A 14,206-nucleotide genomic window follows, 5' to 3' on the forward strand; every position below is an offset into this window, starting at 1 on the left:
GGTACCACTCCTTCCTAGGTTAGGTACCACCCCTTGCTAGGTTAGGTATTACTCCTTCCTAGGTTAGGTACCACTCCTTGCTAGGTTAGGTACCACTCCTTCCTAGGTTAGGTACCACTCCTTGCTACGCTAGGTACCACCCCTTGCTAGGTTAGGTACCACTCCTTGCTACGCTAGGTGCCCCCCTTGCTAGGTTAGGTACCCCCCTAGCTAGGTTAGGTACCACTCCTTGCTACGCTAGGTACCACCCCTTGCTAAGTTATGTACCACTCCTTCCTAGGTTAGGTACCACTCCTTCCTAGGTTAGGTACCACTCCTTCCTAGGTTAGGTACCACTCCTTGCTACGCTAGGTATCACCCCTTGCTAGGTTAGGTACCACTCCTTCCTAGGTTAGGCACCACTCCTTCCTAGGTTAGGTACCACTCCTTCCTAGGTTAGGTACCACTCCTTCCTAGGTTAGGCACCACTCCTTCCTAGGTTAGGTACCACTCCTTCCTAGGTTAGGTACCACTCCTTCCTAGGCTAGGCACCACTCCTTCCTAGGTTAGGTACCACTCCTTCCTAGGTTAGGTACCACTCCTTCCTAGGTTAGGTACCACTCCTTCCTAGGTTAGGTACCACTCCTTCCTAGGTTAGGTACCACTCCTTCCTAGGTTAGGTACCACTCCTTCCTAGGTTAGGTACCACTCCTTCCTAGGTTAGGTACCACTCCTTCCTAGGCTAGGCACCACTCCTTCCTAGGTTAGGTACCACTCCTTCCTAGGTTAGGTACCACTCCTTCCTAGGTTAGGTACCACTCCTTCCTAGGTTAGGTACCACTCCTTCCTAGGTTAGGTACCACTCCTTCCTAGGTTAGGTACCACTCCTTCCTGGATTAGGTATCACTCCTTCCTGGATTAGGCACCACTCCTTCCTAGGTTAGGTACCACTCCTTCCTAGGTTAGGTACCACTCCTTCCTAGGTTAGGTACCACTCCTTCCTGGATTAGGTATCACCCCTTCCTAGGTTCGGTAAGATTTGTCAGGAGACTGGACAAGTGTTTCCCGACGCAGGTCAGGTTCCTAAGACACTGCATGAAAAACATCACAACTCAGGTGAGTTATGTGAAGGGGAGTGTGTGGGATGGGGGAAAGGGAAAGAAAGAGGTACTGGTGGTCAATGAAAAAAAAAAGGTAGAAAGGGGAAGGTGCTATGGCCTGTGAAAAGAAAAAAACGAGAATATTTTGTGTTGTTGTGGAAGAGTATTATACAACCCATGGAGTCCCTGAAGTGGAAAAGTTAGGCAGGATGATGCCGACTACGGTCAGGGGAACTGAGAGAGGGAGAGAGAAGGGGAGGGAGAGAGAAGGGGAGGGAGGGAGAGAGGGAGGGGGAGAGAGAGAGAGAGAGAGAGAGAATCATCTATCCCGCCACAGCCGCAGCTTCCAATCTCAATCAAACTGTCCCTCGCTGTCAACTTCTATCCCATCCACAATCCGTCCCAAATTTAGGGAGCGGTGTAAAACTATCAACCCTCGAAGTGCGTGTGTCTGGCGCTCAGCAGACGGAGTATCAAGCCTGCACCACGTCTTGCGCTGAATGACTCACATGGTTTTAGCGCTTAACATGAATTTAAAAGAAATCCTCTCTACGGGAAATGCGAGAATGCCAGTCTTGTAGAACCGTCCTGCCACACGCAAGAAGTATATAATGAACAAAACGACGTTCGAAAAACAGGGAAGCATGGTGAATATTGCTACACACACGCACCAGACGAGCCTGGCCCAGGGCCGGGCGCGAGGAATAGAGAACAGCTCTCGAAACTCATCAAAAATACGTCAAAGGTATAGAGAGACTTCTGCTCATGTTCTGTTGTTCATGTTATCACAGAACACGAGACAACCCATCAATCGTTCCGAGTTTGTGCCACTCAGGGCCCAGAAAGAGTACCTTCCCTTTTTTTTGCGGACATTCAGGGGTTAATATTAACTAAAAACAACTAAATTAACCACTCAAGCGAACTCCTGACTGGAGCAAATGCCATGTTTGTAGTATTCACAGAAACACACACACAAGGGATGTTCTGTATGCTTAGATATGGATACAGTATTACAAGTTAACACGTCAGAGGGAGGAATTACTTTTATCATGGGGGAGCGCTAAAACCGTAAGGATTATACAGCGCATGTGGGGAAAGGGATATGAAAGGCATTCAGGTTACTGAAGCACAGATCTAATTCCTTAGATCAAGAGCCCCCTCACTACCAGCATCAAGGAACCTCCCTTCAGGGGGAGACAGGGGTCACAGGGAGTTGAAATCTATGTTAGACTGACTTGGTTGTAAAAAACTTTTGAATTGACTAAATGATGCGCTTCAAGTGTCGGGAATTACAGCGGGAGAAAATTAATGTGGTAATTATTTTTGTGTATAGACCACTGTCAGCAACGACTGAAGAAGTCACAGAGCAGAGAACCTACACCAAATATTGTCCTCCTTGCAAATTTTATTCTGAAACCTGTTAAGTGGAAGAGGGTTGATAACATTATTGTAGCAGACTACAGTACCTGGGAGCACACCCGGGTGTTACTGGGGCTCTGTGGAATGTCTGTATTGAACCAACATAACATTACTGTAGCAGACTACAGTACTTGAGAGCACACCCGGGTGTTACTGGGGCTCTGTGGAATGTCTGCTATGAACCAACATAACATTACTGTAGCAGACTACAGTACCTGGGAGCACACCCGGGTGTTACTGGGGCTCTGTGGAATGTCTGCTATGAACCAACATAACATTACTGTAGCAGACTACAGTACCTGGGAGCACACCCGGGTGTTACTGGGGCTGTGTGGAATGTCTGCTATGAACCAACATAACATTACTGTAGCAGACTACAGTACCTGGGAGCACACCCGGGTGTTACTGGGGCTGTGTGGAATGTCTGTTTTGAACCAACATAACATTATTGTAGCAGACTACAGTACCTGGGAGCACACCCGGGTGTTACTGGGGCTGTGTGGAATGTCTGTTTTGAACCAACATAACATTATTGTAGCAGACTACAGTACCTGGGAGCACACCCGGGTGTTACTGGGGCTGTGTGGAATGTCTGCTTTGAACCAACATAACATTATTGTAGCAGACTACAGTACCTGGGAGCACACCCGGGTGTTACTGGGGCTGTGTGGAATGTCTGTTTTGAACCAACATAACATTATTGTAGCAGACTACAGTACCTGGGAGCACACCCGGGTGTTACTGGGGCTGTGTGGAATGTCTGCTATGAACCAACATAACATTACTGTAGCAGACTACAGTACCTGGGAGCACACCCGGGTGTTACTGGGGCTCTGTGGAATGTCTGCTATGAACCAACATAACATTACTGTAGCAGACTACAGTACCTGGGAGCACACCCGGGTGTTACTGGGGCTGTGTGGGAAAATTTACTTCGAACTAACACTTAATAGAGTCCATCATGAACGACGACTTCCTTCACGAACAACGAGAAACTGACCGGGGACATATTCTCAAATACAATATACTCAGACAACACAAGAATATGCACCGAGATCCCAGAAAAGAGCCAGTGTGAAGGGCTGTTTAACTTCAATAACCACAGAACTGATTAGGACTACAAAAGGCTATGTCAGACGTCCATAGGGAAACGGCGAAAAGCATCCCAGACCCTCACCAGTGCATGCAAAAGATGAACACAGAATCTTACAAAGGCTGTATAAAATATCTTCCGCTGAGATATTCATAAAGGAGAGAGAGATAGAGAGAGAGAGAGAGATAGATAGATAGATAGATAGATAGATAGATAGATAGATAGATAGATAGAGAGAGAGAGAGAGATAAAAAACACTAGGAGAGAGAGAGGGGGAAGTTGTTCTAAAGACCCTGAACCTCACGTCATTCAAAGAGCGAATAATCAGGGGAGACATGATCACAACATCAAAGGTACGCAGTGGCATTAACTGGGCGGACAGGGACAAAAAAAGTGATATTAAAGGGATCAGAACAAAAGGACACAGATGGAAGCTGAACACTGAGCTGAGTCAGAGGTACCTCAATAAACACTTTTACACTGTAAGTCTTGGGAATAGTTGTAGCTTGCTGGGAAAGGTGGTTGTAATACCTCCTCATACTCGCTTCAAAAGTAAGATAGCAGATTGGTAGATGCTAACCATCCAGGGAGGCACTACCCTCCTGTCATATAAAGTAGTGGGATGGTAGACAACAACCATCCAGGGAGGCACTACTCTCCTGTCATATAAAGTAGTGGGATGGTAGACAACAACCATCCAGGGAGGCACTACTCTCCTGTCATATAAAGTAGTGGGACGGTAGACAACAACCATCCAGGGAGGCACTACTCTCCTGTCATATAAAGTAGTGGGACGGTAGACAACAACCATCCAGGGAGGCACTACTCTCCTGTCATATAAAGTAGTGGGATGGTAGACAACAACCATCCAGGGAGGCACTACTCTCCTGTCATATAAAGTAGTGGGATGGTAGACAACAACCATCCAGGGAGGCACTACTCTCCTGTCATATAAAGTAGTGGGATGGTAGACAACAACCATCCAGGGAGGCACTACTCTCCTGTCATATAAAGTAGTGGGATGGTAGACAACAACCATCCAGGGAGGCACTACTCTCCTGTCATATAAAGTAGTGGGACGGTAGACAACAACCATCCAGGGAGGCACTACTCTCCTGTCATATAAAGTAGTGGGATGGTAGACAACAACCATCCAGGGAGGCACTACTCTCCTGTCATATAAAGTAGTGGGATGGTAGACAACAACCATCCAGGGAGGCACTACTCTCCTGTCATATAAAGTAGTGGGATGGTAGACAACAACCATCCAGGGAGGCACTACTCTCCTGTCATATAAAGTAGTGGGATGGTAGACAACAACCATCCAGGGAGGCACTACTCTCCTGTCATATAAAGTAGTGGGATGGTAGACAACAACCATCCAGGGAGGCACTACTCTCCTGTCATATAAAGTAGTGGGACGGTAGACAACAACCATCCAGGGAGGCACTACTCTCCTGTCATATAAAGTAGTGGGATGGTAGACAACAACCATCCAGGGAGGCACTACTCTCCTGTCATATAAAGTAGTGGGATGGTAGACAACAACCATCCAGGGAGGCACTACTCTCCTGTCATATAAAGTAGTGGGATGGTAGACAACAACCATCCAGGGAGGCACTACTCTCCTGTCATATAAAGTAGTGGGACGGTAGACAACAACCATCCAGGGAGGCACTACTCTCCTGTCATATAAAGTAGTGGGATGGTAGACAACAACCATCCAGGGAGGCACTACTCTCCTGTCATATAAAGTAGTGGGATGGTAGACAACAACCATCCAGGGAGGCACTACTCTCCTGTCATATAAAGTAGTGGGACGGTAGACAACAACCATCCAGGGAGGCACTACTCTCCTGTCATATAAAGTAGTGGGATGGTAGACAACAACCATCCAGGGAGGCACTACTCTCCTGTCATATAAAGTAGTGGGATGGTAGACAACAACCATCCAGGGAGGCACTACTCTCCTGTCATATAAAGTAGTGGGATGGTAGACAACAACCATCCAGGGAGGCACTACTCTCCTGTCATATAAAGTAGTGGGATGGTAGACAACAACCATCCAGGGAGGCACTACTCTCCTGTCATATAAAGTAGTGGGATGGTAGACAACAACCATCCAGGGAGGCACTACTCTCCTGTCATATAAAGTAGTGGGATGGTAGACAACAACCATCCAGGGAGGCACTACTCTCCTGTCATATAAAGTAGTGGGATGGTAGACAACAACCATCCAGGGAGGCACTACTCTCCTGTCATATAAAGTAGTGGGACGGTAGACAACAACCATCCAGGGAGGCACTACTCTCCTGTCATATAAAGTAGTGGGATGGTAGACAACAACCATCCAGGGAGGCACTACTCTCCTGTCATATAAAGTAGTGGGACGGTAGACAACAACCATCCAGGGAGGCACTACTCTCCTGTCATATAAAGTAGTGGGATGGTAGACAACAACCATCCAGGGAGGCACTACTCTCCTGTCATATAAAGTAGTGGGATGGTAGACAACAACCATCCAGGGAGGCACTACTCTCCTGTCATATAAAGTAGTGGGACGGTAGACAACAACCATCCAGGGAGGCACTACTCTCCTGTCATATAAAGTAGTGGGATGGTAGACAACAACCATCCAGGGAGGCACTACTCTCCTGTCATATAAAGTAGTGGGACGGTAGACAACAACCATCCAGGGAGGCACTACTCTCCTGTCATATAAAGTAGTGGGATGGTAGACAACAACCATCCAGGGAGGCACTACTCTCCTGTCATATAAAGTAGTGGGATGGTAGACAACAACCATCCAGGGAGGCACTACTCTCCTGTCATATAAAGTAGTGGGATGGTAGACAACAACCATCCAGGGAGGCACTACCCTCCTGTCATATAAAGTAGTGGGATGGTAGACAACAACCATCCAGGGAGGCACTACTCTCCTGTCATATAAAGTAGTGGGACGGTAGACAACAACCATCCAGGGAGGCACTACTCTCCTGTCATATAAAGTAGTGGGATGGTAGACAACAACCATCCAGGGAGGCACTACTCTCCTGTCATATAAAGTAGTGGGATGGTAGACAACAACCATCCAGGGAGGCACTACTCTCCTGTCATATAAAGTAGTGGGACGGTAGACAACAACCATCCAGGGAGGCACTACTCTCCTGTCATATAAAGTAGTGGGATGGTAGACAACAACCATCCAGGGAGGCACTACTCTCCTGTCATATAAAGTAGTGGGACGGTAGACAACAACCATCCAGGGAGGCACTACTCTCCTGTCATATAAAGTAGTGGGATGGTAGACAACAACCATCCAGGGAGGCACTACTCTCCTGTCATATAAAGTAGTGGGATGGTAGACAACAACCATCCAGGGAGGCACTACTCTCCTGTCATATAAAGTAGTGGGACGGTAGACAACAACCATCCAGGGAGGCACTACTCTCCTGTCATATAAAGTAGTGGGATGGTAGACAACAACCATCCAGGGAGGCACTACTCTCCTGTCATATAAAGTAGTGGGATGGTAGACAACAACCATCCAGGGAGGCACTACTCTCCTGTCATATAAAGTAGTGGGACGGTAGACAACAACCATCCAGGGAGGCACTACTCTCCTGTCATATAAAGTAGTGGGATGGTAGACAACAACCATCCAGGGAGGCACTACTCTCCTGTCATATAAAGTAGTGGGATGGTAGACAACAACCATCCAGGGAGGCACTACTCTCCTGTCATATAAAGTAGTGGGACGGTAGACAACAACCATCCAGGGAGGCACTACTCTCCTGTCATATAAAGTAGTGGGATGGTAGACAACAACCATCCAGGGAGGCACTACTCTCCTGTCATATAAAGTAGTGGGATGGTAGACAACAACCATCCAGGGAGGCACTACTCTCCTGTCATATAAAGTAGTGGGAGGGTAGACAACAACCATCCAGGGAGGCACTACTCTCCTGTCATATAAAGTAGTGGGAGGGTAGACAACAACCATCCAGGGAGGCACTACTCTCCTGTCATATAAAGTAGTGGGATGGTAGACAACAACCATCCAGGGAGGCACTACTCTCCTGTCATATAAAGTAGTGGGATGGTAGACAACAACCATCCAGGGAGGCACTACTCTCCTGTCATATAAAGTAGTGGGATGGTAGACAACAACCATCCAGGGAGGCACTACTCTCCTGTCATATAAAGTAGTGGGACGGTAGACAACAACCATCCAGGGAGGCACTACTCTCCTGTCATATAAAGTAGTGGGAGGGTAGACAACAACCATCCAGGGAGGCACTACTCTCCTGTCATATAAAGTAGTGGGATGGTAGACAACAACCATCCAGGGAGGCACTACTCTCCTGTCATATAAAGTAGTGGGATGGTAGACAACAACCATCCAGGGAGGCACTACTCTCCTGTCATATAAAGTAGTGGGATGGTAGACAACAACCATCCAGGGAGGCACTACTCTCCTGTCATATAAAGTAGTGGGATGGTAGACAACAACCATCCAGGGAGGCACTACTCTCCTGTCATATAAAGTAGTGGGACGGTAGACAACAACCATCCAGGGAGGCACTACTCTCCTGTCATATAAAGTAGTGGGACGGTAGACAACAACCATCCAGGGAGGCACTACTCTCCTGTCATATAAAGTAGTGGGATGGTAGACAACAACCATCCAGGGAGGCACTACCCTCCTGTCATATAAAGTAGTGGGATGGTAGACAACAACCATCCAGGGAGGCACTACTCTCCTGTCATATAAAGTAGTGGGATGGTAGACAACAACCATCCAGGGAGGCACTACTCTCCTGTCATATAAAGTAGTGGGATGGTAGACAACCATCCAGGGAGGCACTACTCTCCTGTCATATAAAGTAGTGGGATGGTAGACAACAACCATCCAGGGAGGCACTACTCTCCTGTCATACAAATGAGAAACTAAATCCTGCTAAATATTTTGCACTCTGCCACTACTGCCGGCCTTTGAAGAAGCTCGCAACAGCGCTTGCTTCTGGCGGTTTCAATTCATTCGCGTAAAATAAGTCGAGGTTGGAGTAGCGAGGGAATACGCTCATACCCCCACCAGCGTCTGGGTACATAAAACTGACGGTAGTGGAGCAGGGAGAGGCGTGTCGTCTCCCCACACACGCGTCAAATTCGATTGAGTCATTAAATTGATGGCAGTTAAGGCCCATTGACCACTCAGAGCAAGTCATGGCAACTGTAACTCAAACGCTCCTCGCTTCAGGGGTCAAAATGCTGGTTCAGTGGTGCTCAACGAGGAGCGTAACGCGAGTCGTGGAGCCAATACACTACCTCCGCGTTCAACTTTTCTCCTGTGTGTCTTGAAGAGGAGTGAACTTCGATGGTCGGCCCTGGCAAATACAAGTTAGTCCCCACTATCCTCAAAAAATGTTAAGCAATGTGACTATATCCTGTTACAAGGCGCCCCCTTCCCCCTGACTCTCTCTTCTCACTCTTTACACAGGGTTTGACAAGGTTAGATTAAGGATCTCTAGCTTTATTGACAAGCTATTTACAAGTTAAGGATTCCTAACTTTACTGACAAGCTAAGAACTTATTTACATCAGCTCATTTGAAAGCATTTCATTGTTATGAAACATAGAAGTAGGGAACAGGAGGAAGCTGGAGCCATCTGTGGGCCAGCATTTTCATTTGATCAATTGACTATCTCGTTGACATCATAATGCTGTACGAATGTGTTCCAGACTTGAGTCATCCCTTCCTCCCTCTCCCTCCTCCTCCTCCTCCTCCTCCTCCTCCTCCTCCCCCCCTCCCTCCCTCTCTCTCTCTCTCTCTCTCTCTCTCTCTCTCCCTTCCCCTCTTTCTCTCTCTCTTTGGGACAAATTTGCGGGAGTGGAGTGAAATAGCAGAGTCAATGGGACATTAAATATCGCTTAGATCTTTCAGGTCATACCAACGGCACCTTGTCCCGTGTGACGCATCACAGATGATGCTCTCTCCCACAGGAAGAGGACCGGGAGAGGTGAGAGCACAGGGAAGGAAGGATGAGAATAGGAGGGGTAGAAGACGGAGGGATGAGGAAAGAAGAGGAGGAGAGAAGTGAAGAAGTGAAGGAAAGGGCAAGACCCACAACAGTCAACTAACCACCTATCCTGCACCTGTCCATCTAATTACTGATAGAATAGGTATAACCATAACCATATTTTTTTAAAGAGGTGGAGGGGTAAGCCAGCGGAAGGCCTCGGTCAGATAACCAAAAGCTCCAGGTGGGGGTCATCATATGACTAAGACCCGCGTCAGGAGACACCTGTCCAGTTTCCTGGCAAACCTTACCTAACCTGGTAGCAGGCCAGCTGCAGGAAATATTATGGGACAAGCTCCTACGTACTGGCTCGCCCGGAAATCTAACTTGGGTTCTATCAATTGTTACCTTAACAAAAATATAAAAAACTTTATTAAACAGCTGACGATAAAAAAATCACACACAAAAAAACAAATCCTTCTCAATAATGTTAAATAAAAATCAGCAGTAAGTAAAAATCATGGGGGGGGGGGTAAAAACCCCGTCAATAAAAAAATATATTGTAAAAAAAAAAAAGATTCCAGAGGAATGGAAGGGGAAGGGGGGAATTGAAAAACCTGTCGTAAAGCTCACTTACCCATGGATTTAAAAAAGGTGGATCGGTGAAGCAACGGAGCGAGAGGAACAACAACAACAACTCGTAATTACCTCAACAGGTGAGCGCAAAATCATTCTTCGCCAAATTAACTACATTTAACAACAACGAAAATGCAATTATACACCCTGACGCACCTGTCCTGTGTGTTGATGCAGCCAGAGATCTCTTGTAGTGACGCCAAGGCTCGCGTTCGTTCGCTCTCTCTCTCTCTCTCTCTCTCTCTCTCTCTCTCTCTCTCTCTCTCTCTCTCTCTCTCCCCCCCTCTCTCTCCCTCTCCCTCTCTATTATTTGGCTACACATTAACGCTGTTTACCTACCAATTACCGTTCCAGAAGTGGGTTGCCAACAGGACCTCAACCACCCATCTAACTGATGGACGCGGGCGAGGAATGGATTAAGCACGGATTGCAATGGGCGTGGACTTCAATTTCCTTGCACAGGAGCGAACACGGAATAGCATGTGGAGTGGAGTGAGTGTGAACTCCAGAGGATGTGGAGTTGAGACAGTGGACTAGAGTGCGTGTGTCGTAGCCCGAAGTGTAGTGACCAAGGACTGAGTAATAGTGGTAGTAGGTAATAGTAGTAGTCGTAGGTAACAGTAGTTGTGGGTAATAGCAGGCAGTAGCAGCAGGTAGTAGGCTGTAGTAGCAGATAGGTGATAGTAGTAGTAGTAATAACTGGTACTAGTAGTCAGTAAAGCATTTAAATTACTAGAACACCTCAATATACATGCACTTACTGGAGCGGAGGAGAGAGACATGATATGTACGTGGAAAGTACTTCAGGGCCTAGTCCCAAATCTGAACATTGTCATAACAGACTGGAGTGATTTGGGAGGAAGTGTAAAATAAACCCACTGAAAAGCAGCGGCGCCGTGGGCACAGTACGAGAACACTGTATCAACATCCCTGGTCCCAGACTATTCAACATCTAACCAGAAGGCACCAGTAACACTGCTGGGACAAGTGTAGAAGTCTTCAAAAGAAAACTGGATAAGTATCTTCAAGTGGCACATCAACCAGGCCCAGATTATGTGGGCCACTGGGCCGCCACCAGCAACAACCCGGTTGACCAGGCAAGCATCAGACAAGCCTGATCCAGGTATATTAAAGGTAAAGGTATCCAACGTTTTGACATCTTACGAATACGAATAATAATAATAATAATAATAATAATAATAATAATAATAATAACAATAATAATAACGAAAAATAACAACAGTTGATAAAAGATAATATTGAAGTGTTGGCACTTACCATTAGTATGATTTAAAAACCCCCGCTGCAGCACAAAGGTCAGTCAAGTCAGCAGCAGCTGAGGTCAATGTCACTCTTAGATCTTTCTCAGTAACCATCCTCAGGTAATAGGTTGTTCCTCGGTAGCTTCCCTGACATTAACCACACATCCATCTCAGGTAACTCAACTTCTTGTCAATGTTACTGTGAAGGTTTACTCATCTATAAGTATTCGTTCTGCTCCTGTCTAATTTATTTTTCCCTCACAGTTACTGTAGCTGTTACGTCTGTTTTTCAACATATTCAACACCTGTGTTCTTTTTATTTTAGCTATAATACAAACAATTTAGAAAATAACTGAAAGATCCCACAATCACATGTGAAAACACGAAGTAACGACAAACGTAATATTTAAACTAACACGTGACAGTAACAATCAGCAACACTACGACACAGGTAACACTTACAGTTAGTACAGTACACCACTAAGACACACGTAACACTAACACTTCAGACTAACACTAACACTTCTTGCCACTGTCAACACCACTGGTACACTGAATGACTGTATCTACGTGGACCAACAACCATCACTGTATTAACCAGCTTTTCAAAGTGTCCTAATTGATTCGTTTCTTTCACATTCTTGCAACACTTCACGAGACGAAAACCAATGGAGAAACTCGTCACTATTTCGCTCATTTTTGTATTCATTTCGTACATTATAGCGATGTTTGTGCATGGAAGTAGTGAACAATGATTCCAGTATGAACGAAAACGTTACACCAGCTTGTAAGATGAACTTCCGTTAAATTCTTACTGTATTAATTTACTGAAAAAATGATAATTTTCTCAAGAGATATTTCGAATGTGTTTGAAATATGAAAAAAAAGCAGTGGTCTTGGCCAGCAGGTCTTTAGTGGTTTTGAGGATCATGATGGAGTTTCAGCTTAAAAATGCAAAATTTTTCCACTACTCCTTTGTCTGTCTCAATCATATATTTTCTTTTGTGGGCTCGATCCGAAATGCTGGCAAATTGTCCACTCACAGTGTAGTGGTCATGAGTGAAGGCATTCATGGCTCTGGACTCACTATAGCGAAACCAAAGATTGTTTTCTTTTTAACGCATCGGTCGTGTCACACCGAGGTCGGGTGACCCGAAAAAGAAGCTTTCATTATCACTCGCTCCATCACTGTCTTGCCAGAGGCGTGCCGATGTTACACTTCAAAAATTACAGCATATCTTCGCCCCCTCCATCAGGGTGCAAGCACTGTACTTCCCACCTCCAGGACTCGAGTCCTGGAGGTGGGAAGGAACTATTAATGCTGTATTTACGGGAAGGAGATAAGACAGTGTGTGTGTTTGTGTGTGTGTGTGTGTGTGTGTGTGTGTGTGTGTGTGTGTGTGTGTGTGTGTGTGTACTCACCTATTTGTGGTTGCAGGGGTCGATTCACAGCTCCTTGTCCCGCCTCTTTGCTGGTCGCTACTAGGTCCACACTCTCCTTGCTCTATTAGCTTTATCGTATCTATTCTTAAAGCTATGTATGGATCCTGCCTCCACTACATCACTTTACGGACTGTTCCACTTCCTGTGGAACAATCTGTAGAGTGGTGTATGTGTACTCACCTAATTGTGGTTGCAGGGGTCCAATCATAGCTCTTTGCTCCTGTGTGTGTGTGTTTTAAATTATTATAATTATGGGGAGCATTAAACCCGTAGGGTTATATAGCGCATGTGGGGGGGGGATGGAAGGTATTCAGGCTCAATTCAGGGAACGTGTTTTACAGCATCAGATGCACAAAGCCAAGATTGTCAAGATCATCATCTTCACAGAACATCAATACACCGAGTATCATCTTCACAGAACATCAATACACCGAGTATCATCTTCACAGAACATCAATACACCGAGTATCATCTTCACAGAACATCAATACACCGAGTATCATCTTCACAGAACATCAATACACCGAGTATCATCTTCACAGAACATCAATACACCGAGTATCATCTTCACAGAACATCAATACACCGAGTATCATCTTCACAGAACATCAATACACCGAGTAAACACAACTTACACAGTTATTCCATCCATGGAGCCAAAACACTAAGAAAACACTCCTGGTATCAAACTTTTTAAAAAATTTTCTACGCAAAGTGAATCAAAGATTCATACTGACTGTATATCATGAATATTTTTATGTATATGGATAATATACATGTGCATGCTCCAACGCTATACATGTACCGTAGATGACCGGTGTAATGGTGTTACTGACGCTCTTGGACGGGATATTACCACTTGTACTTGAGTATTACTCTCGTTTATGAAGTACTCTGTTTGTACTTGAGTATTACTCTCGTTTATAAAGTACTCTGTTTGTAAAATGTACTATATGTACATATTATGTATGTACCTATGTACTTCCCTCAACATCTACGTTTCCTCCACCTTCTTATCTCTGTCTCTTCATACTTTCTCTTTCTGATACTCTCCCTCTTTCTGTTACCTTACGTCCCTGATACCTTCAAACTTTTCCCTTGTCTCTCCTTCCCACTCACTCTCCCTTCTCTGTCTCTTCATACCTTCTCTCTCTCATGCTCTCCCTCCCTCTGTTTCAAACTTTCCCCCTGTCCCTCCCTCCCACCAACTCCCCTTCCCTTGTCTCTCCACCCCCCTCCACATCCCCTACCACCC

The 14,206-nt window shown here is 45.8% G+C and overlaps 1 protein-coding gene across 1 annotated transcript in view; it reads right to left on the reverse strand.

Annotated features, from left to right (window-relative positions):
- Positions 1–11,799, reverse strand: part of dlg1 (discs large 1) — a 1,301,051-nt gene extending 1,289,252 nt beyond the window's left edge. Inside the window, exon 1 of the mRNA XM_070096113.1 lies at positions 11,525–11,799. The gene's annotated coding sequence lies outside the window, so the exon portion shown is untranslated. The remainder of the gene's footprint in view (positions 1–11,524) is intronic.
- Between the last annotated feature and the right edge of the window lie 2,407 nt (positions 11,800–14,206).

Source organism: Cherax quadricarinatus, chromosome 52 (assembly GCF_038502225.1).
Source record: "Cherax quadricarinatus isolate ZL_2023a chromosome 52, ASM3850222v1, whole genome shotgun sequence".
NCBI lineage: Eukaryota > Metazoa > Arthropoda > Malacostraca > Decapoda > Parastacidae > Cherax > Cherax quadricarinatus.